Source organism: Panthera onca, chromosome X, assembly GCF_046562875.1.
Source record: "Panthera onca isolate mPanOnc1 chromosome X, mPanOnc1 haplotype 2, whole genome shotgun sequence".
Taxonomy (NCBI): Eukaryota; Metazoa; Chordata; class Mammalia; order Carnivora; family Felidae; genus Panthera; species Panthera onca.
Window position 1 is genome coordinate 126,316,350 of NC_138357.1, and position 24,928 is coordinate 126,341,277.

Below are 24,928 nucleotides of genomic sequence, written 5' to 3' on the forward strand. Positions count from 1 at the left end.
CGTGCAGAATCAGCGAGGTAGTTCTTGTGCGATGGTGAAAAACCTGGTTGAAAGTAAATGCATGGAGCCAGCCACCCAAAGGTTCTGTTTCCGCAGCTCCAGATTCCAGTGTGTGGGGTGTGTGTGTGTGTGTGTGTGTGTGTGTCTGAGAGAGAGAGAGAGCAGTTTTCTCCTTCTGTTTGCTCCATATTTAACACTAGAAATTCAAGGAAAAACACCCTGAATCCAACCATATCATTTTACAAATAAACCAAACGTTGTGGAGTGAATTGTGTCTCCCAAAATGATACAGTGAGGTCCTGACACGCAGCACCTCCAAAGGTGACCTTATTTGGAACAAAGTTCTTTGCAGATGTCGTTAAGAGGAGATCAGTCACGGGGCCCCTGGGTGGTTCATTCGGTTAAGTGTCCAACTTTGGCTCAGGTCAGTGGAGTACGTATTCTACAAGGCATGCCCATCAAACATTCCCAAAAGAGGATGGAAACACAGACCTTAGGAATTGGGAATCTTACATTCCACTAGAATCCCACGGTTCATGGCTTTGATCCCCACATTGGGCTCTGTGCTGACAGCTCAGAGCCTGGAGCCTGCTTCGGATTCTGTGTCTCCTCTCTCTGCCCCTCCCCCATTCGCACTCCGTCTCTCTCTCTCTCTCTCTCTCTCTCTCTCTCTCTCTCTCTCTCAAAAATGAACAAACGTTTAAAGAATTTTTTTTTAAATAAAGAGGAGATCAGTGACATCCTGATCATACTGGTCTTGATCCAGTACGACACCTGTCCATCTCAGAGGGGAACATGCTGTGTGCACACACAGGCACACAGTGAGAAAACAAAGTGAAGATTCAGACAGACCCACGGGACGTCCCCAGCCATGGGACGGTGCGGGGCAGAGATTGGAGCAAGGCATCCACAAGCCAAGGGAACCCCAACTATTGCCAGCAGCCACCTGAACTTGGAAGAGGCAGGACCCTCTTCCTTTGGATCCTTCAGAGCAGCGTGGTCCTGCTAACCCCTTGATTCTGGAATTTTGGCCTCCAGAACCTTGATGAGAGAATAAATTAAACCAGTAGACTTGTCGTACTTTGTCACTGCAGTGCTAGGAATCCCGCCAAGATTCGGGGCTGTCCCACCCTACGGGAAATAGCCATCTGGGGTAGAGCCTGATGAAGGGCAGACCCCTGGCCCAGTCTCTCCCTGCTTCTCTGACACATTCTGGCAGTGGTGGGGAGGACACTTGTCCTCCATGGTCACCTCTGTGTCATCAGCTTTTTAGAGATGGCACCACATCCTATCACAGCCGCCACGCATTCTGGGAAGGGGTGATGGTCCCCTACTTAATTACAGCCCTTTGGAGGCAAGCAGTGGGCCTTCATACTCCTCAACTGTAAAATGAGTGGGTTGGACCGATCCCCAGGTCCTTTCCAACTAATTCTGCCTGATTCCAGAGCCATGATCATTGTAATTAAGACTCTTGACTTGAATACTGCTCATTTTAAACTGTGATTAGTGATACACACGCTCCGTGTATTTTCCGAATAAACTTCATTGTGACCTGGTTAAATGGCAGATACAAATGGAGCAGAGGGGGTGTGCAAGTAGAAATTGTGAAATTTGGAGCAAACCCAGAGGTATTGACACACTGAACAATGTCTAGATGATAAAAAATCTGGCTAGATCATAAAAAGCACAGTGCAGCACTTAGGGTAGAAAGTCTAAATGGCACTAAAATAAAACTTGGGACGTGGGTATGATTTGTCACATTCTGTCTCTGCCTCTGTCTTGCCACTGTGTCTGACTGCTAGGACATATCGATCCCAACATGGGTTTTCTCCAGCATCTTTTCAACTTCTGATCGTGGCATATAAACACTTGGGCCGAAGAGCAGCCTTGTGTGTTTTCCGTGCTTCTATGGAGGAGGTGACCCCCAGTCTAGTTCATGCCTTTTTTTTTTCCCTTGGGGAAAGTGTTCTCTACATTTCCGAAGCAGAATGGGGAATTCTTTAATCTCTCAATTGGTGTGATTGTCAGAACCTTTTGAACCATTGCCATATGTTTGTTTCATTCATCGAGGAATGACGATGCGTTGGACTAGCCTTGGGGAAGGAACACCCGGCAGCTCGCTCACGGGCTGTGTGGTCTGGCGGCGGCTAGAGACACGCATGTCAGGTGATGCAGCATCATCCCTTTAATAAGAAGTGGCTCAGTCGATGCTTATGGGGCTAGGAGGACACGACACGGGGGTTCCTGATAGGGGATGCTCCCTTAGGGTTGGCTTCATGAGAGGTCTTCCAAAGGAAATGCGACCTCCCAGTTGAGAGCAGGTTGAAACAACCTGAGGAAATAGTAGGGGAGAGGCCGATTTTGGAGCCTGACGTGTGCTCTAAACCCTGGGCCGTGAAGGAGGGACAGTGTTTCCCAAACCTCTGTACCAGCGTCCCCTGCAGGGCAGTGTCCCACCCAGGAAAGGTTCTGAGCCAGCAGATCCAAGATGGAGCCCACGTGAACTTGCTGCTACTGCTCTAGGGGGTCACACTCTGAAAACCACAGCATTCGAGTCTTTTTCAGGTTCTTTGGCCACAAACAGCCTGTTTAGTTTTTGACTCTCCCGTCCTGTTTTGGTTTCTCCTGTGTGGAAGGTGGCATGAATATGTCTGGGTCTAGTGGTTTGCTTCTGACAGTGAGTCTCACTGCACTGATTTCCACGTTGCCTTTGTGTTCGGGCTCCTGGTGAGTTCAATCTCATGTGTATTTATTGGGCATTTACCATGTGCTATGGACTGTGCAGGATGTAAAGATTAATAATAACCACCATAAAAACTCATTGTTATTCCCCTATGCTTCCAAATGCTTGGCTCATACTTGAAAACACTTGAAGGCAGCCAGTGGTTTCTCATTTGAGGGATGCAAGGGCACATTCTCTCTCAAACGAGGGTCTTGTAACTCCAGGCTGGGTGCAGCTATTTTCCCTTCAGAGACTGAGAAACCAGGAACGGAGCTTCATTCGTTCATTCATTCATTCACTCATCCATCCATCCATCCATCCATCCATCCATCCATTCGATAACCATGAATGCACAACAGTCAACAGGCTAGATAATGCAAGACATAGAAACATAGATAGGATTCAATTCCTGATCCTGGTGAGATCACCATCCCAGTGGAGAAGACAACATGATCAGTGGAGTATGTATTCTACAAGGCATGCCCATCAAACATCCCCAAAAGAGGATGAGAACCCAGACCTTAGGAATTTGGAATCTTACATTCCACTAGAATCTTACTTGGCATGTGTACCACTTGGGACAGGTTGTTATTTGTCTACATTACCTTAAACACAGCTGAAAACTGCAACTGTTTATTACCGCCTAGATTTTCTGGAAGTCAGGCGTTCAGGAGCCACACAGCTCGGTGGTTCTGGCTCACGGTCTTGGCATACTGCGCTTCATTTGGAGGCTGGGCTGGAAGTTTCACGAAGGCATTGGAGAATCTCACTCGTGTGTTTGTCAGCAGGTGGCTTTGTTCTTTGCCACACAGGCCACTCCCTAGGGCTAGTCACACAAACTTGGCGGCTGGCTTTCTCGAGTCGGGGAGGAGCGAGAGCCAATGAGAGGGAGGGACCCTAAGATGAAAGCCATTGTCTTTTCTACCTTGATCTTGAAGGTGGCTCATTATCAGATCTGCACGCACACCGTTGAAACCTGGCACCACGTGGATGGGGACAGTGAGACGGCATTCGGACAGGGAGGCAGGGACCATTGACGGCTATCTTGGAAGCTAGAGTGTCCAAGAAACTTTTACAAAAGAGGTTGCTTATGATCTGTGTCTCAGGATCGCTGGGGTTTTGTCTGAAGAGTAGAAGAGAGAGTAAACGTGTGTGTACCAGATGTGTTGGATAAAGGCATTCTCAAATGATAACATGCATGTGACATCGTGTGCCAGTTCACAGATGCACTTGAATGAGTGGGTTGAGTGTCATTTCCAGTGCAAGGGGTTGTATCGGACGACTGCGTTGAAATCACGGGCGCCTGGGTGGCTCTGTCGGTTAAGCGTCCGAATTCGGCTCAGATCATGATCTCACGGTCCATGAGTTCGAGCCCCGCGTCAGACTCTGTGCCGATGGCTCAGAGCCCGGAGTCTGCTTTGGATTCTGTGTCTCCCTCTCTCTCTGCCCCTCCCCCGCTCACCCTCTGTCTCTCTTTGTATCAAAAATGAATAAACATTAAAAATTAAAAAAAAAAAAAGAAATTGAAATGAGAGTGCTCCAGGTGGTGGAACTCAATGGGAAAGCCGATCGATGTTATTCTTTCAGCTGTTGGAGGAGCTCTGCTACTGTTTTTGCCGAAGTGAATCATTTACGGAATGTCAGTTTTAAGGGGGCGGATATGATGCGGGCAGGTAGCGGCCGAGAAGGAGGTTGAGGGAATGAGGCTAGTAGAGGAAATGGAGATCCAGTGGGGGGTTGACCCTGGGAAAATGAAACCATGGCGTGGGATGGCTACCTATTGCAGAGACAACAAAGCCACGGAGTAACTATGAGACGCTGGGGTTGTGTTTCAGGTCCTTTAATTCAGGGGAAGGGAGAGGCTTCCTGAACTCGGGACAGGTCAGTCTTGCCAGAAAGTGCACAGATCTGTGAGACTGGCAGAGAACAGGCGCTTTGATGGTGCTTATAAGGTAATGGATGGACTTTAAAGATGGACTTACCCGGCCTCCACAGTGTCTGGAACGTAGTGTTTTTCTTTCTGAAAACTGGTCCGCCATATGCACCATCAAGACCTTCTCTGCCATTCTCATCACTCCATAGTACCTACTTGATGTCCTGACACGTCGTACCTTGAGAAGAAGAGCTCTTCATAAGACACATGGCTCTGTTTCCTCTCGCGTCTCTTCTGCCGTCTTTTCTGACCGCGCACCTCGACTCCGTGGCTTTGCCCAGGTGGCCACTGCGGGGGTGAGTCTTCAACAGAGCCAGCGTCCTCCCGGGACTTTCTCCGTAGACTCTGACGTGTTCATTGTCCCAGTTCCTAAACGCTGTCCCCTTGGCTCCCCTCTACTGCCTTCCTGTGCCTTTAGTGAACTTTCCGGTATCTTCTCTGCATTTTCTGCATTTTCTCGTCCTGCTTCTTCAGCTACTACTGTTGCCCCAGACTGTCCCACGTAGCTTTGCATCTGTTCGTGATTCAACCATAGTTTCCACCTGGGACACCCCTGGGTTTCTATTCTCTGCTCTGACGTCACTCTCAAGCTCCATCTTGCTCTCACGGTCGTCTCTTTTGAGGATGACTTTGTGCATACTGCCAAAAGCCCAGTTCGGTGTGTCCAAATTCAGCCCATCGTCTTTCTTGCCAAGCTTGCTCTGTTCCCTGCATTTTTGTTTTCCCAGACTCAGTCCCTCATCCTGCACTTTGCATCCTGTCTCTCTAGTCTGCCTGGTGTAATACACTTTCCGGGTCTCCTTACTTCCTTGGCTGGGGTACGTCTCCACTGTCCACAGCCATGTTCCCTCTTTAGTTTCGCTATTTTACTAATGTCCTATGGCTGTTCACACTCTCCCCTCTATTTGGTCTTCCTGCTCCACCTTCCTGAATAATAGGTTGCATCAAAGGACTGTCCAGTCCAGAAACTGTGCTCAAGCCCACGTTTTTGTCCATTCCCTGTCCCGGCCATGTGCACTTTGTGGCCTCTCCTCCCTGGGATGTAATGTTCCATCCAGGCTGATAATCGCAGGGATTCACTGCACCTGTTCCTTGCTTTCTTGCTGTCATTCTCATGTTCTCCTTCAACCTGGGGTACTTGTGTATTCCCCTCTACCACACCGGTTGGGAAAACCACTCCTGTGTTTCCCCTTTACTCACACACTCAATACTTCCTGTCTCCAGGTATATGGTTCCCCCCCCCCCCGCCCCCGCCCACCGCAGCACTGAGCCATTGTCTGTGACACCTGCAGGATGTGTCCTACAATTCAGTTCAATTTGATCCAAACTGGAGTCAGCACAGACCCCACAGGTTAAGGGCTCAGTCCCACAAGACTTGTCTCCACTGCAGATGTCAATTGTAAGCAATAGGTCCCTAGGTTACCCACAACTTTCTTCCAACTTGGCTACGGATCAGAGGTTCCCAGAATCCCCTCCTTGGATTGTATCATTTACTAGAACAGCTCACAGAAGTTGGAGAAACAGTTCTTTAATGTCTTCCAGTGTATTTTATAATCAAGGAGATGATAAAGGATACAGAGGAACAGCCAGATGAAGAGATCCATAGGATGAGGTCTGTGAGGGTCCTGAAGCAGGAGCTGTGTTCTCTTGGAGTTGGGATGCACCACACTCCCAGCCGTGGATGGACGCACCCACCCAGAAGCTCCCTGAACTGTGTACTTTTCAGATTTTATGGAGGCTTCTTCATGTACTTGTGACCAATCTTTAACTCAGTCTCCAGCCCCTTCCTCTTCCCAGAGCATGGAGGGGGGCTGAACATTCCAAGCTTCCAACCATGACTTGGTTTTCCTGCCGACCAGCTCTCATTTAGAAGCTATGTTGGAGCCCACCAAGTGTTGCCTCATTAGAACACAAGACACTCCTACTGCCTAAGAAGATCCAAGCTAATTAGGAGCTCGGTATGAGGAATCAGAGTCGTAGATCAAATGTTACAACAAGGATGCTCTTAGTGATGTAGGAATCGCAGGGGTTTTAGGAGTTCTGTGCCAGGAGCCAGAGGCAGAGCCCAACGCGTTTTTTTTTACCTAGTATGTCACACATATCCATACTTTATCCATCACACGAGGCTAGGATTCTCTCTGCTCACTTTCTTCTCTGACTTTGGCGTGCATTACACACACTCGTTTCTGGTACTCAATTTCTCTCAGAGGAGCCAGGTCACCTAATGCTTCCTGGCTGTGTGGGGCTGACTTGTTCACGTTCCGGTTTTCTCATCTGTAAGAGAGTAACGTAGAGAGCGCCGGCATCTAGAGGTGTCTGCGAGATGAAGAAGTTACTGAAGCACGTGACGTACCTTGAAATACAGGTGCATCCTAAGGCAGGCTCTTCGTATCACTTATGATTGACCTTTCGTTCCTCCTTCTGCGTCTAGAATGTCTTACAAAGGATGGCTTCGTGTTACTTAGAATAAACCCCAAATTCCTTTTACTGACCTATTTGGCTTTTCACAGTGAGCCTCCTGTCCACCTCCCCAGCTCCATGGCATAGCCTTCTCCGATTACCACCCTGCTGGTATACCAGTTGTCTCTTGATTTTGTGATCCAACTAAGTGGGTACCAAATTAGGACATTGCCTCTACGCTTCCCCTGCCTGGAACACCCTTTCCTCTTCCCACTTAAAGTGGGTCACATGCTCTAGTGTCTTCATATTTAGCCCATGCTTACTTCCTTCTTGGTGCTTCCTCAAATTGGAAGGCATTTTTATTTTTTGCCCACTAAGGTGTGTTTTAAAGTGTTCCTGTCTTCCCTTAAACGTGTGTCTTTTGGTGAGTCCCACTCAGATGAGACCCTCATTGGGTGTTTGTTGAAGAAATGAGTAGACACTCTGTGGATATGCACTGAGTGGATGACAAAAGTCAAAGATTGCACTTTGAAGACAAGCGTTGACAAGCCAGCCATCATGGGTTCAAGACAGCATGGAGTCAAACCAGAGACAGTATGAGAGAACATTATTTTTTCTATAAAAAACATTTTTTTAAATGTTTATTTTTGAGTGAGATAGAGAGAGGGAGACAGATCGCAAGTGGGGGAGGGGCAGAGAGAAAGGGAGACACAGAATCCGAAGCAGGCTCCAGGCTCTGAGCCATTAGCACAGAGCCCGACGTGGGGCTGGAACCCATGAACTGTGAGATCATGACCTGAGCTCAAATCGGATACTTAACTGACTGAGCTACCCAGGCACCCTGAACATGTTTTTTTTTTCTTAGAGTTTATTTTAATTTGTTTTGAGAAACAGAGATAAAGAGCGAGCAGGGGAGGGGCAGAGAGAGAGGGACAGAGAGGATCCCAAGCAGGCTCTGTGGTGTCAGCATAGAGTCCGATGTGGGGCTTGAACCCATGAACTGTGAGATCATGACCTGAGTCCAAATAAAGAATTGGACAGTAAGGCGACTGAGCTCCCCCATGTGCCCCAAGAACATCTTTTTTTTTTTTTTTTTTTTTTTCAACGTTTTTTTATTTATTTTTGGGACAGAGAGAGACATAGCATGAACGGGGGAGGGGCAGAGAGAGAGGGAGACACAGAATCAGAAACAGGCTCCAGGCTCCGAGCCATCAGCCCAGAGCCTGACGCGGGGCTCGAACTCACAGACCGCGAGATCCGCGAGATCGTGACCTGGCTGAAGTCGGACGCTTAACCGACTGCGCCACCCAGGCGCCCCCCCAAGAACATCTTTGATCATTTAACCTATTTGTTGTAGATGGAAGTTAGTCTCCCACCGAAGGGGAAAATGGTTCTACCTCGATTATTGAGCTCGTAAATTAGCATGATTTACTGAAAATGTGTGGTTTATGCCACACACTTCTGTGATTTATTTCTAGATGTCTTTTTATCTTAAAAAATTTTTTTTTGCCAGTATGCATGTCCCTCGACTTTTCGGAATTGTTTTTCTGTATTTTTTTAAAGACAGTGTCAGAGAAAGGCTTCAGGTTTCCCATTCCAGTCCATGCCTGGAAAATTAAGAGCAATAAATTTTTGGAATGTAAAGGATTCTGGAGCTTAATCATTTAATGTCTTACAGGAAAGCTATAAATCCACCGGGCTCAGAAGTCTCTTCTGCTTGCAGGATAGAGGAGTCGAGGACTTTTTTAATTTTGTTGTAAAGGTTTGGGTCAAAATTAGCAATGTGGGCAAGAAACGAATTCCTTGAGAGTTCATCGGAATTGTGGGTTGACTCAGCAAAAGTCGAATTGGGTAAAATTGATTATATGTATTTTAAGTTATTTTTTAAATTCTGAAGAGAAATTTTCCTCTTCGTTGTTTTTTACTCGGCTTTCAGAACGCTAAAAATTAAACAATCTGAACATTGTATAAAACCGGGAGCAAATCCAAAGCAGAAACAGATGTTTTATTAAATATGCATCTTTACAAAACTGGATATAATTTGGAAGATTGTTCTGTTTGAGGGATGGGAGGTAAAATTTGGGGGAGATAAATGAGGTCACTTACATTAATTTGAATATTTAGGTACACATCTAGAAATATCCAGGATGACCCCCTGATACCTAGACAGACATTTTCTTCTTATGTAAGCATCCTTTTTTTTTTTTTTTATAGCTACCCAAGAAATGAAAACCCCTCATTGTTCTTTCAGAAATTCAGCAGGTCACTGCAACTCAAAACAAAATTACTTAATTTTGGAGGAATAAGCGTAGGATTGAAAAAAAATTTAGGGGTGCCTGGATGGCTCAGTCAGTGGAGCACCTTCTTCCTCCTCCTTCCCATGGGCTGGACTCTGACAAATATGGCCGTTGTCGCCCTCCTCTCTCAAGGTCCTCTACTGTGCCAGCTCCTAAGATTTTCTTACAGCTGTCATCTCCGCTGAACCGGCCAATTTCTATTCCTTAATTGCCGGTCCGTGAGGTCATGCAGTTATTTATGAGTCGTTGCTCTGAGGATGCTCCCTCCTTCATGAGAAGTCAGGCTCATTGAGGACAGGGGCTGTCCTGTGCATCTTTGGAATTCAGGCTCATTGAGCATAGGGACTGTCCCGTGCGTCTTTGGAATTCCTTTTCTGACTTCCTGTCTCATTCGTGGTTTGCACTCAAAATACACTTGTGGAATGAAATGACAGGATCTCTAGACAATATTTATTGCAAGTTATTTAGGTACGAGGGAATAAAATCCCATCAGTACCCTCTTGGAATGTCAAACGTGTATGAATGCCAACCTTTATGAAGGTGTTTATATCTTTCTATCGTATTTTCTAGGTATTTTTTTGACCTACTACACGGGGTGAATTGGAATGGCTTTGAAGATCTTCATGAACCCCCAAATCTTCAGTTGTAAAGATGAGAGTACATGGAGAGGCCTCCTTGAAACATTATCCTAGTGTGGAATGAATCCTTCTTCTGTCCGGACCTGATATTCCTCAGAAGGTCTGTCTGCTTTGAGTGATGTACTCTCTGTATGCTAAGATTCTATCAACATGATACAATAATTTTATGAATAGGAAATGATACATTTACATATTACAAATTATATTAAATTATTTACATATGATAAATTATATTGAATTGCATATTATATATGTGTGTTAACAAACTATAATATTGCTAATATATTAACAACTCCTAAATATTGCTTTAGTTAGTGCCTCCTGTGTGCTCTTGGTTGGGGTAGATTCTTATGATTCATCGCTTACATACAACACCCAGTGTTCATCCCAACAGGTGCCGTCCTCAATCTTCCCCTCTCCTCTGCAACCCCCATCAGCCCTCAGTTTGTTCTCTGTATTTCAGAATCTCTTATGGTTTGCCTTCCTCTCTGTTTGAAACTGTTTTTCCCCTCCCTCCCCTCTTCTGTTAAGTTTCTCAAGTTCCACATGAGTGAAAACATATGATACCTGTCTTTCTCTGACTGACTTATCTCACTCAGCATAATCCCCTCCATTTCCACCTACGTTGCTGCAAATGAGTGCCTCCTCTTTTTAATCCACCTTGACTATTTGGAAACTGTCATCACAGGCCATATATTATTATAATTAAAAGTTTCTTCTCTGGGGCACCCGGCTGGCTCAGTTGGAAGAATATGCGGTTCTTGGTCTTGGGGTCGTGGGTTCACACCCCACGTTGGGTGTAGAGATTACGAAAAAAAAAACTTAAAACAAAAGATTCCATTTTAAAAAAATATTTATTTATTTTTGAGAGAGAGAGAGACAGAGTGCAAGTAGGGGAGGGGCAGAGAGAGAAGGAGACACAGAATCTGAAGCGGGCTCCAGGCTCTGAGCTGTCAGCACAGAGCCCCACATAGGGTTCAAACTCATAAACTGTGAGATCTGACCTGAGCTGAAGTCGGATGCCTAACTAACTGAGCCACCCAGGCACCCCAAGAGTGGGATGTTTAACCAACTGAGCCACCCAGGTGCCCCCAAAAGATTCTTTTCTATATCAATGAATACATATTAAGTACACTGTAAGTCTTTACAAATGATAAGTATATAGTAGGGTATACTTTTTGTGTCAAAACCTAGATTATAGGGGTGCTTGGATGGCTCAGTTGGTTAAGCATCTGACTTCGGCTCAGGTCATGGTCTCACGGTTCGCGATTTCGAGCCCCAAGTCGGGCTCTGTGCTGACAGCTCGGAGCCTGGAGCCTGCTTCGGATTCTGTGTCTCCCTCTCTCTCTGCCCCTCCCATGCTCATGCTCTGTCTGTCTCTGTCAATAATAAATAAATGTTAAAAAATATTTTAATCTTAAATAAGAAGTATTTCAATCTAGAGAATTTATTCTTTAACCTTTGATACATGCTATAAGGCACATGACTATATATTTTTTAATTTTATTTTGAAAGAGAGAGATCCAGAGAGAATGTGAATGGGGGAGGGGCAGAAGGAGAGGGAGAGAGAGAATCCCAAGCAGGCTCCACACTGTCAGCACAGAGCCTGATGCTGGGCTGGAACCGTGGGATTGTGACCTGAGCTGAATTCAGACACTTCGCCACCTGAGCCACCCAGGCGCTCTGGCATGTGACTAGACCTTATAATTTAGCTTCAGATGCACAAAGTAAGCCTTATTGCATCACGCCCCACAGTCACCTTTATACCAGAAAACAAAGGGGAAAACAAAGGAGCATTAGAATGTGAGCGTGTTCATGACCTACATTCTCCCTTGATTTCAAAGGTTAGCCCCAAGTGTCGTAACCATATGGGTATAATACATTTTTTTTTCATGTTTATTTTTGAGAGAGAGAAACAGAGAGAGAACATGAACAGGGGAGGATCAGAGAGAGAGGGAGACACAGAATCCGAAGCAGGCTCCAGGAGAGCTGCCAGCACAGAGCCCGACGCGGGGCTCGAACCCACGAACCACAAGATCGTGACCTGAGCTGAAGTCGGATGCTCAACCGACTGAGCCACCCAGGTGCCCTGCCATATGGGTATAATAAAGGGCCCTGCCTGTCTCTCGGCCTCATCAGGATTTGGGTGTTTCTTTACAGAAACCAATCTGGGAGTGTGTCACATTGTGGGTTCACACATCACAGGTTATCCTCGAAGAAGAAACTAAAGGTGTTTGGGATGTATTTAACCTTGCAAAGCAGGAAAGGTACTGCAGTCTGCGCTCAGGATGGAGGGTAGGTCCCAGTAAGAGAGGGATGGGAGACAATGAGAGGGAGGGGAGACATTTTTCCTGTACAGTCCTCTTAGGCAGAGTGAGCATGCATGAACAGAATTCTTTCCAGTGATATGGCATCAGGGACATGACCACACAGTAAGCACTAGATGCTGAGAATGTGGATTTTGTGCTCTCAGATTAGTGTAATATCAGATTTTACAATAAATAAGACACATGCCAATGTGATTAATCATTCCATCTCACTTGTATACCTTAAATAACACACCGACAACATAAAGCAAACCCAGAAACAAAACCCAACCTTAAAATAATAATTAAGGAATATTTTTCTCTACCCCATTACAAGAAAAAAAGATAGGGGCGCCTGGGTGACTCAGTCAGTTAAGCAACTGACTTCAGCTCAGGTCATGATCTCATGGTTCGTGAGTTTGAGCCCCACGTCGGGCTGTGTGCTGACAGCTCAGAGCCTGGAGCCTGCTTCGGATTCTGTCTCCCTCTCTCTGCCCCTCTCCTGCTTGTGCTCTGTCTCTCCCTTTCAAAAATAAATAAATATTTTTAAAAAACATTAAAAAGAAGAAAAAATATGTATGGCCCATGAGACATAATTGATACTAGAGTTTGTAGAACTTTCCGGAAGCACGTATAAATATACATTGTGATTGCGTACTTAACACTTGCCTGGAGTCGTGAGCCTAGATATGATGTGTGATCAGGTGAAATACAAACAAGGCCAATTTCTATGTTGTAATATTAATGATACGATGCGAGAATGGCCAGTATTCAATGAGCGTCTACTGGGTGTCTGTCACTTACGCATTATGAGGTTATCTTGGGTATTGATATCACACAGCCTCCTTTTCACTGATGAAAACCATTGGAGGTGTAGATTCCCACAGTGCGGAGTGAGGACGTGGGAGAGAAAAGATGTCCATTGTCCCACCTGACTCGTGTAGCAAGGTGTAGAGAAGGCACACTGCCTCGTTTAAGTCCACCCCTACCTTTTACAGCTCCATGCTCCTGGGCTAGTTGGCTAATACTCCTCTAAATCACCTTTTTCAACTAATGGTGATGATGCCCTTCCTTACCTTCTATGCTTGTTGAGACAATAAAATGAGTCAGTATATACAGCAGTCGGGATATGCAATGTTGACCCACTATATATGGGGTGGCTACTATTTCATTCATTTGTTGACGATGCAGCTTGATATTGTAAAGTGTGTGGTCTTTGATGTCTAGGTAGACTCAGCCCTCCCTCCCAGCTGATGAGCTGTGTGACTCTGCATGTGAATATCGGTGTTTCTTCTTCTTTAAAAAAAAATTTTAATACCTGTTTTTGAGAGAGAGAAAGAGTGCAAATGGGGAAGGGGCAGAGAGAGAGGGAGACAGAATCCAAAGCCGACTCCAGGCTCCGTGCTGTCAGCACAGAGTTTTACGTGAGGCTCGAACTCACAGACTATGAGATTGGGACCTGAGCCAAAGTTGCACGCTCAACCGACTGAGCCACCCAGGCGCCCCTCGGTTTCTTAACTGTAAACAGATGTGATAATAGTACCCCGCAAGGCTGTGGCAGGGTCAGCTGTGATGAATGCAATTATGATTGTTGTTCCATACAAATTCATTCTCACAAATATATTTTAATCAACAGTATTCATGAAACACATTTTAATAACTGGATGTGTTGTTATGAGTAATCAGAACATAATTAAAATATGACCCTGCCTTCCTACGGTTTAATAACGTGCTGGCTTGTTTCCTTTGAAACCCAAAGACCTCATTTGCTTGGTACTCATATTCTTCCACCATGGGGGTAACCTGAGAAGTGCATCCAACGATGTATTCCCGTTTTCCGCTTATTCCCCTTTCTAGAGCTAGAAAATGGTGAGCACCTCCGTGGGCCGTGTCAACTCACTGTCCTGTCAAACTGCCCACAAGGAGCTACCTTCCCTTGTTGAGGTCCTCATCTGGACCTCAGCTATTAATTTGAAGGAGCAGTGTTGTATGAGAGTCACCCTTTAAAGAAAAGATTCCATGTTGAGTTGACAAGAATAATGGTGACTGCTCCCAGGATGAACACTGCTCAAATAGACACTAGGTTTGTCACAGTGGAGCCAAGTGGCCATGAGCACGTTGGGTCCTTCCCATCCCCAAGCACACATGACCACATTGGGTCCTTCCCATCCCCAAGCACACATGACCACGTTGGGTCCTTCCCATCCTGACCCGCTGCTGTCGGGGACGAACACGCTGTGCAGGGCTGTTTATTCCTGTAAATAAACAGTTTCTAAAACATTGACTCTTCCCCCAAACTGAATTTTCCAAGGATTGAAAACGTCTTGATTTGAATAAGCTGGGTCTCACATAGACCACTGAATGAACTGTCATTGTCAGTGGAGATGGAACACAGCCCACGCGAATGCAGGTGAACCGGGCCCTGGAAACCTCAGTCTTTCTCCATTGATTGTAAATCGTCAGGCTGCATGAGGACCAGGGTGTCTCCACATGGAATCTGTATTTAGCCACGCCCATGTTGATGCCCATCATGAGTAGGAGCTTGACTTACTAAGGAACTTAGTTCATGACCCTCTAGTTGTTGGAACAACCCAAAAGACAGGTTGTGTGAGCAATATCCCATTGGCTTTGAAGCAGGTGCACCATCTCTCTTACTGAGGGGACCAATGTATCTTCTTCTTGTTTTTAATAGGGAAAAATGTGTTGAGATGGAAAAGACATCAAGTATATGTCCGTGGAGGCATTTTTAAAGGCATCTTCTTAGAAGGACACCGTAATGGTAAGTATTAAAAATAATCATTGGCCTCTGCTGGCATGTGTTATTGATTTGCAGCCTGGTTGAATCCAATCTAGCAATCGTTCCTGACAACTTTGGTGGTAAGATTAGCTTTCTTTTTTAAAATCTATTCGAAGTGAACCAAAGTGCAAAGCAGTGATTTCAAGCTTATTTGGAGTACATACAATGGCCTGCATTGGAAATGTAGAGTTTTGTAATAATTGCTTATTCATACAAAGAGCCACAATGCTGAGTGTATGTCATAGATTAGGTATCCACAGGAGAGGCTCAACCTTCTGATGCACCTCATGTAAGCCGATCCAAAATTTACCCTCAAGTCCATTGGTCACTGAAAGCCCACTGTGAGCTTCTCAAGTGGGCTAGAGTGAGCATCTCAAGCTACGGAGGCACTTGAATGGCAGTGCCCCTGCAGAATGGGATCCAAAATGTCAGACGTGTGGTTCTAATGTACAGTGGGGGCCCGCTGAGGCCACAGGATCTTTCTCTCTATCTGGAGAACATAAGTAGAGCAGATCCCAAGGAAGGGGAAATGGGTAGAATACTGTTATGATTTGTGGTTGAACTTGTTAAGTAAATCATGTCACACTTCAGAGTCTGGACCTGTCTGCTGCACCCCCCCCCCATCCCCTGCCATACTTAATTTTGAGAAAGGATGTGTTTGAATATGTTTTGAGTAAATGCTTATGTCTTTTCATGGCTCAGCTGTCCATTCAAGCCCTGATAAGGTAGTATTTGTGATTATATTGCTCAAATATTCGTTATCTACCATTTTTCTTGTCAGTTTGAGTGCCACAGCATCCAAACGTTTCTCACAGTTTGGACCACAAATGGCTTTAAGCTTCTCTCTACAGCTGACCACATAATTTCCATATCTTTACTCTTTCGGTAACAAACTTCTGTAGGATTCCTGGATTCTACACGATTGTCAAGGTCATGTTTTGTATGAGATTCTTGTTCCCAACAAACTTGATTTCCAAATTCCTCCCCCATTTCCGGCCATGAAGAAATGCTAGGTTGTTTTTTTTTCCAAAGATAAGTTTGGAAACTTTGTTTTTTCCAAACTTTGTTTTTTCCAAAGATAAGTTTGGTTAGTAAAGACTAAAGCTGTCCCCCTTTTGTTATGAACATGCAGATTTGGAAGATGATTATAGATGAGAAAATGATTGCTATTTTTATCTTGTATAGGTTATTTTACCAAAGGTATTCGACACACACGTTTCTCATCAGCGCATATAGCTCAATAATCATTAAGAGCACATTATGTAAATTCCTTTTTCATTTTTATTTCCTTTTTCCAATCTGGGCGAGCATTGCTTTCTAACCAGGGCATGAAGTCTCTGTCTTCCTTCTCACACGAAAAGATTTTGGAACAGGAACCCGATGCAGCTTGGTGGTAATCATTTCGGTTAGCCGCTGTGCAGGAAGCACTCTGTTTAATATAATCAGGCCGTCCTGGTTCCAGGGAGAAGCAATGGTAATAGGTCTGTCATCAGCCTCCGAGCTGTAGACAAGTCACAGCTCATAATGTGACAGCTCCCATAATGAAACCCAAAGGGAACATTATATAAAGTGCACAATCAGGAGAGGAGAATGAGGACTTCTGAGTCTAGGAACACTTATTATTTTTTTGGCCGTATGCACTTCACCTCAATCTGCATTTGAAAGCACCAGGTATTATCGACATGTTTGTCCAAGAGGCTGTCTAAACTGCCTCTCTGAGCCGGGGCGTGCTTTGAGGTCACAGTTTGGGGTGGCCTTGATGCATGTTGATCCCACGTTGGACCTTCCTGCACTGTCTCCGGAGGATGGCGTGGCTGGATGAAAAGCTAACGACAGGGGATTTTCCTTCTCGGGCATTCTCAGAACGGAAAGCTCTGTAGGTCTTAATTTGGAGTAACTGCTCTTCACAAGGGGGGCAGGCTTTGGTGGAAAAGCACACAGACACGTGCATCGGGGCATCGGTGCTTTAATCTAGGTCTGCTGCTAAGTAGCTAGTTCCTGATGATCAGGCTTCTCACCATGAGGAATCTGGGATCGTACATGAAGAAAACCAGCTGTCTAGGAAATACAGAGAAGTCATTAAGCCTCTTTAATCCTTGACAATTTCAGCCTATGCCAGTTTTATCACGTTTTCTATACAATGTTGACTGAGCATTTTCTGGTTTCATACACTGTGGAGGGAGACTCTTTGCAGGGGATTTTCCTAGGAGTCGGGGATGGTCTTGGTGAACCGATGGTAGAAATGCCTTGATTGTATTCCCAGGATGACTTACTTCAATTAGCAACTGCTGGCCGAGGAAAATGCCTTTCAGGGCAGTCCTGGAACTGAAACTTTCATAGTTCATAGATGAACTAGGAATTAGGAAGTTCAGTATTCTGTGGAACTCAATTTAGGAGTATACTGAACACATCCTGATGATCAGGACAATCCTAGGGACTAATAATAAATTCCAATGTTGAGATGGTTTGTTGACAGCCTATTTAGTCCTGAACACATTATCCCAGTGAATGTTTTGTTAAACAATTTGTGATTCGGAGGGACGCAGTGTAGTTCTGTAAATCCATTTGGTGCACCAGTTGGGAAGCAGACTTAAATATAACGATAAAGTTTAAGGGGCGCCTAGGTGGTTCAGTCGGTTAAGTGTCCGACTTTGGCTCAGGTCATGATCTCACAGTTTGTGGGTTTGAGCCCCACATCAGGCTTTGTTCTGACAGCTCAGAGCCTGGAGCCTGCTTCGGATTCTGTGTCTCCGTCTCTCTCTGCCCCTCCCAGCTCACACTTTGTCTCTCTGTATCTCAAAAATGTATAAACATTAAAATTTCTTTTTAATTTAAAAAAAATTTAAAAAATGTAATGGTATAGAATATATATAAATATAATAATAATGCAAATATATGTAATGTTGTATATGACATACACACATATTACATATAATGTAAATATAAATTGTTCTTGGGTCTCTTTGATCCTTCTCGTTTCAACTATTTTTTGGACCTGTAATGTTTGTTTTGTACCAATATAATACTGCCCATTTTTCCCCCCTGATGTAATGCTGCTTTTCTGCCAAAGCGATATATTTCAGAGTAGAAAGAAGGGGCAAGTGTATCTAGTAAAGTAGATCATTATACACTATTTATAAGTTATTTATGTGTAAGCTTACTTTATTGATCTCTGGAAGACATACATAAACTCAGCTTTTGAGTAAATGACCATGAGACACGCGAAGGCATAAGGTGAGCCCACTATGGCCACTGGGAAGTCACCTGTTTTTATAAAGTTTTATTGGAACACAGCCACACTCTGGCATTTACGGGTTTTTGTTTTGTTGTTGGTGTTGGCGTTGGTTTGTTTTGTTTTGTTGTTTGGTTTCTTTATTTATTTTGAGAGAGAAAGGGCACGAGTGTGAGTGGATGGAGGGGAGAGACAGAAGGAGAGGAGAGACAGAAGGAGAGGAGAGACAGAAGGAGAGCATCCCAAGCAGGATCCGCACCATCAGCACAGACCATGCAGGGCTCGGTCCCACAAACCATGAAATCATGACCTGAGACAATATCAAGAGCTGGGTGCTTAACCCAGTGAGCCACCCAGGCGCCCCTGGCATTTACTTTTTTGTCCACGGCTCTGTTACACTACTGCCCCAGAGTTAAATGATCGTCCCAGAGCACAGGGCCTGGTAGCCAAAAATACTTATTATATGACCCTGTACAATGAACTTACCAATCTGTACTTTAAGGTGGGATTCTTTGGAGGGTGGGAGTGCGATTCATGGTAAACACCCTGGATTCACAAATTAGTCATATATATTAATATAAAACCAATTATTAGAGGCATATATATATAATACATGCATATACGTATGTATGTTTTCACATCGGGAATTCTATTAATGCGTCCTCTTCAACCTTTTAAACAGACAGCAGGTGTTTGTAACCTGCAGTCTGGAATGCATGCATCAGTGGGGTCTGGTAGCATTCTGGAATGTCCCCTGTGAAATCTCTATGCACCAGGGAGAGATTTGACGGCCACCAGTCCACACAACAGATGTGACGCAGCTGACACACGCCAATTAGCGTGCGTCCTCTCTGGCTGTGGTGGCCGTCTGTGCTCAGTGCTCTGTTGGTTAAGGGTGAGGTTCCCAATGAAGGCAGCTAACCACGGGGAGCCCCCTTGCCTGGCTTTGCCATGCCCCAGTCCATTTGTTTCCTGATCTAGAAAAAACAACCTTTGATTAACTGCAGGCACTTACTGGAATTTTTATTCTGCTTCACTCACCTTTTTAATGAATTGCATTTTATGAAGTCAAAACCAGGGAGTTCATTGATTCCATGTTTGGTGTGTTGGAGAATCGGAGAGCGAGATAATTCTGACTCAGCACGCTTTCTTCAAGTGGGTAATTAATATCCATAGGGAATGGCGTCGTTTTGTTTTGTTCCTGCAGGTTATCGGATGTCATACTTGGCATGCTCTGGTAGTAACGATTAACAAACTATATTTCAGTTGTAGATGATTGAGGATCTTTTGCTTAAGAATGTTCTTTTCATACGCCCTACTTCGTCCCTTTCCCCAGTGAATGCTGAAACACGATTGTCCGTGGTGTCCTGAAGTATTACTTTGTTTAACCATGACGTGGGGTGATGGGGCAAGGCAAAAACTTAGGACCTTGGTGACACTAAGTGTAACATAATCCATATCAAGATGGTTAGTTCACTGGACTTCAGCATCGCTCATCGTCCCCTTACGTGAACCTTCCCAGGGTCCTTTATACGCACTTGAAAAATTTAAGTGGAAAATTCTTCACTCTTCCCTATCCTTAGCACGGTGCATGGCACACAGGGCATTCTCAGGAAATGTTGAGTCAGTGCAAGTCAACGCACTCAACCCGGTGCTTTGAAGTGGGTCAGCGTCTAGTTCTGGCTGAGCAGACCACATGGGTTAGTGACATTGGACGAGTCCCCTTACCTCCTCCTGTCCCTTCAGCTGAGATGTGCAGGGAACAAGCCTGCCAGTTTTGTCCAGCTCTGGGAAGGCACCCTTCCATGCCTGAAGCTTCCCTACAAACTGAAGCCTCCGAGAGGCTGCAAGTTGTTTCTATTATACAGAAAATCCTGGAGCTGTGTACATCAGAGGTTCCAATGGCCCCCTCCTTGGGTTCCATTAATCTGCTAAAGTGGCTGGTTCACAGAATTCAAACAAACACGTTACTCCCAGATCACAAGTTTATTATATTATAAAAGGGTTTAACTCAGGAGCAGCTTTCTGGAAAGGATGAACGTATGGACAAAGGGCGTGGAGCTTCCCTAGTCTCTCCACATGCACCTCTCTCCCCAAACCTCCATGTCAACTGACCTCCAAGCTCTCCGAATCCCATCCTTTTCCGTTTTATGGAGACTTCGTCATTTCACAGGCTTGGTTGATTAAGTCGTTGGCCATTGGCCATTGATCCAACCTCCAGCTCTTGTCCCCTCCCCAAGGGTCAGAGGTAGGACAAAAAGTTACAGTTCTCTAATCAATCATGTGGATGTCTCCATTAGCAACCAGCACCCGCTGGTAGATACTTTCCAAAAATCACTTCATTAACATAACAAAAAACACCATTTTTGCTTTTACCACTTAGGAAATTCCAAGGGTTTTAGGAGCTCTGCTGGAAAGGGGGATGAAGACCCAATATAATTTTCTTATTATAAATCACAGTATCACATTAGGTAAACCAAACATTTTATTTTTTACCCAGGGGTGAGTAAGTATTAGCTTCTTCCTTGCATTTTGTGAATCTGGAATGAAAAGGAAATAAACGCGGTGTCTTATGGTATTTGACTCTAGGTTAAGAGCCACATGGAAGCACTGAAGTGTGGATTCTAGAAATTTGGTTTTCCAGTATTTGTTCTGGTCTTATGTATATGCACAGAAGAATATAAATTATTTGCCATTGACTTATCTGTAATTAAGTCTTCTAAATGGACTACTATTTAGCTGCTATATTTTCTTCTCAATTACTTAGAAAATGTAAGCCTTCCTTGGGGAATGCTTAGTCTTTCACTTGTCCTTTTAATGGTAATTGATTGTCTTGTTCAAATTATGCTGTTCTGGGAAGAAGGTTAACAAATAAAATCTGGCAAGGTAATAAGCAAATGGCATCAGATGAATGAAGAGTCCTCTGTGTCCAAGATACGTGTCCTCATTAATTTTTTACCTTTCCAAAGTTATAGATTCATAATGAAGGTAAGCTTTACAATGGGAAATATGGTGGCCACAGAGGTGGCCTGTCATAATAGCTGTCCCTTTGCTCTGTTCTGGTTAGTATTTACATTTAGCCTTCTGTGATCATGACTTCACTGCAATTCTCAACTAATTTAATCTTTTGATAAGATACCATAGTTTGCATTTTTAAAATATTTAAACCAAATCCTGGCTCAAACACGAATGAATGAGGGGGACTGCAGCTGACAGTGAGTAACTGTGATTTATCATTTTATGCTCGGAAACATCACATTACTGTGTAAACATTTTACTGTGTTGATCATGGTTTACCATCAACAGGTTGTCAGGTTATTTAAAGATCGTTGCCATTTCTGTCTCTAAGTCTTAGAACCAGCCTTGGAAATGATGTGTCATTGACCACTGTTTAAAAATTTTTTTAATTAAGTTCTTTTTTGTTTATTTGTTTTGAGAGAGAGAGAGAGAGTAGGGTAGGAGCAGAGAGAGAGAGAGAGACAGAGAATCCCAAATAGGCCCTCCACAGAATCTGATACTGGGCTTGATCTCACAGAGTGTGAGATTGTGACCTGCCTGAGTGGAGACCAAGAGTCGGACACTTAACTGACTGAGCCACCCAGGTGCCCCAACCATCGTTTACATTTTTAAAAGGGAGTAAAAGATTACTGAGTTGGGATTCTAGAATATCTGACCAGAATTAGAACCGATTTAAGGAGGAAGTCCATTTAAGTCCATTTAATCTAAAGTGCATAGAGACCATTTGATGTCATTGTCAATGGTGACGCCATCTTGGTTTTGTGTAGCTGAACACTGATGAATTGATCATATACCTTAAGGAGGAAGTAGAACACTTCTTTGTTTGGAAATGGCTTAACTGCTTTCAAAGGAAATTTCAAAATGACGTGACGTTTCAGGGCGTGGGAAGCACACACCAGCTCTCATGGCGAACACGTCCTCACCGGTGCTTTCTGCTGGATGTCTCCTGAGGATCTTTCATACGGATTTCTTTCTTAGGTTCCCTGGGTTTGAACTCTTTCACCCGCACCTCTGTGCCTGTGCCTACTGTGTGTTTCTTTTTCTTTTTTTAATGATTACTTATTTTGAGACAGAGTGCGTGCATGCATGCACGTGCAATCAAGCCGTGGGGGGTGCAGAGAGAGACGGAGACAGAGAATCACTAGCAGGCTTCACGCGGTCACTGCGGAGCCCCATGAGGGGCTCGATCCCACAGCCTGTGAGATCAGGACCTGAGCTGAAATCAAGAGTCGACGCTTAACCAGCTGAGCCCCCAAAAGTGCCCCAACCTACTGTGTATTTCTTAATGAAGAAGTAGCAATTATCTTCCTTAGTTTCTGCTCTTTCTGCCAGGCATTAGCTTCTCACGGCTTCTGTAACAAATGATCACAGACTTAACAGTTTGAATAGCACACATTCATAAATACAGCTCTGGAGGTGAGTTGTCGGGGACAAACACCAAAGCATCCCCAGGGCTGGTACCTTCTGGAAGCTGTATGGTAGAGTACCATTTCCATGCCTTTCCCCACATCCAGGGTCTGCCAGCATCCCTTGGCTTGTCACCCCACATCACTGCACCTCTTTGCCTCACCAGTCATGTGTGGTCACTCCTTCTCTGACTCTGACTCCCTCCTCCTTGTCTTAGGAACCTTGCAATTACACTGGGCTCACCCAGATCACCCAGCATCATTTCCTCAACTTGAGACCCTTTACTTAATCACATCTGCAACGTCTTTTTAAAACCCTTTGCCGTGGGAAGGTATACACAATTGACTGCTGAACAACATGGGTTGGAACTCCCTGGGTCCGTTCGTACATGAATTTCTTTCTTTATCACTACAGTCTTGCAAATGTATTTTCTCTTCCTTGTGAATTTCTTAAGAACTTTTTTTTTTTCTGGGGTGCCTGGGTGGCTCATTTGGTTAAGCATCCGACTTTGGCTCAGGTCATGATCTCACAGTTCCTGAGTTCCAGTCCCATATCAGGTTCTCTGCTGTCAGCACAGAACCCACTTTGGATCCTTTGTCCCTCTCTCTCTCCGACCCTCTCTCTGTCTCTCAAAAATAAACATTAAAGAAAAAAAGAACTTGTTCTTTTCTTCAGCTTACTTTGTTGTACAAATACAGTATATAACACATATGACATACAAAATATGTTATTGACTTTATGTTGTTAGTAAGGTTTCCCATCAACAGAAGGCTATTACTAGCTAAGTTTTTGGGGAATCATAAGTTAGGTGTGGATTTCTGATTGCACAGTGGTCAGTGCCCGTTGCTCTAGGATCAGAGATTCTGGGGATTTGGAAGTAGATGACTCCGGGGGGTCATTATTCAGCCTTCTACACTTAGTAGGTCATGAACTTGTGAGCACCAGTAGGTGCGTTCCAGCTGTCATCGTCCATGACCTCCAGGACATCTGTCTCCTTCTTTGGGATGTTCTTCTCATCTCTGCCAAGCTCTTGTGCCTCCTCGTCCTTCCCGAGGCTGCTTCTGAGTCTGTCCACCAGAGCCCTCCTCTCTTATCTTGATACCCACGCCCCTTCCTTCTTCACTCTGTCTCCTTCTGGAATCTTACCCTTTGTACTTGAGGGAGGGAGGGCCCTCTCTTGTGTGAACAAAGACTGGGGCTGCCAGTATGGCTTCTGGTAACCTGCCCTTGTCCCCCTATGGCACCCCATCTCTCACAACCCTCCATGTGCTCTGTCTGAGGCATGTCAAACCATTTGGAACCTTCCAGAACCAGCAGTATTGACTCAGACCCTCATGTGTCTTGATGTGCTGCCTTCTTCCCCTCCCTTAGCAGACCTTCCTCCCTGGATCTGAGTTCCTGAAAAAAATCCCATTTTGTCTTATGTCATTATGTCACCCAAGTGTCATTTCTCAGGGACGTCTTTCTCCTCCGTGATTATCACTTATTGAAGAGGTCACTTCCATCAACTGCGTTCTCTTGTCTAGTTTACTTAAATGTCTGACTTCCCAACTACTCTGAAAAATCCCTCTGGTATAGAAAATATTTTGTAACGTGGTAACCGCCACCCTGTCTGACACAGTGCCCCCACAGGGTCAGAAATGATTTATTGAATTAATTGAATTAACATTTAATTATTGAACTTATTAAATTAATGCAGAAGCGGTGAAAATGGTGTTTAGCTATGGTCTCCCTACTTTGTCCCGCTCTCATAAATGTACTCGTACTCGTTTCGTACCACGCGCACGTCTGTGTTGGGTGTATCGTAATCGATTACTTAAACACCCATTAAACTTGAGCGTTCTCTGTAGCGTCTGCTAAAATTCATTGACATTCACGCACAGTTGTCAAAAGACGGCAAATGTTGCAAATGACCTAGACTCTCCTGGTTCCACACAGCCCCTTCCTAACGTTCTGGAGAACGGTGGATGCACCAAGCAAGGTGAGAATTAAGTTCTCCCCGAAGCACAGAGAGTTACCATCCCTGTCGCTTAGAGGGAGACCAGTGAAATATTGGTGCCTCGTAGTGCAGTAGTGTTATCCCCAGGAATGCTTTACATGCATTGCACGTCAAGAAAAATGTAGGCCAGGGCGGCTCTGCTCTTAGGGAAAATCCTAAAGAATAATGCTTTCAAAATA

At 44.7% G+C, this 24,928-nt stretch overlaps 1 protein-coding gene across 6 annotated transcripts in view; it reads left to right on the forward strand.

The window, feature by feature from the left end:
- The window catches only part of LOC145714208 (neuroligin-4, X-linked), a 312,054-nt gene that overhangs the window by 23,699 nt on the left and 263,427 nt on the right, over window positions 1-24,928 (forward strand). For all 6 annotated transcript variants that reach the window (XM_081793443.1, XM_081793448.1, XM_081793446.1 and 3 more), the window contains exons 2-3: window positions 9,923-10,090; window positions 14,989-15,075. The gene's annotated coding sequence lies outside the window, so the exon portion shown is untranslated. The remainder of the gene's footprint in view (window positions 1-9,922; window positions 10,091-14,988; window positions 15,076-24,928) is intronic.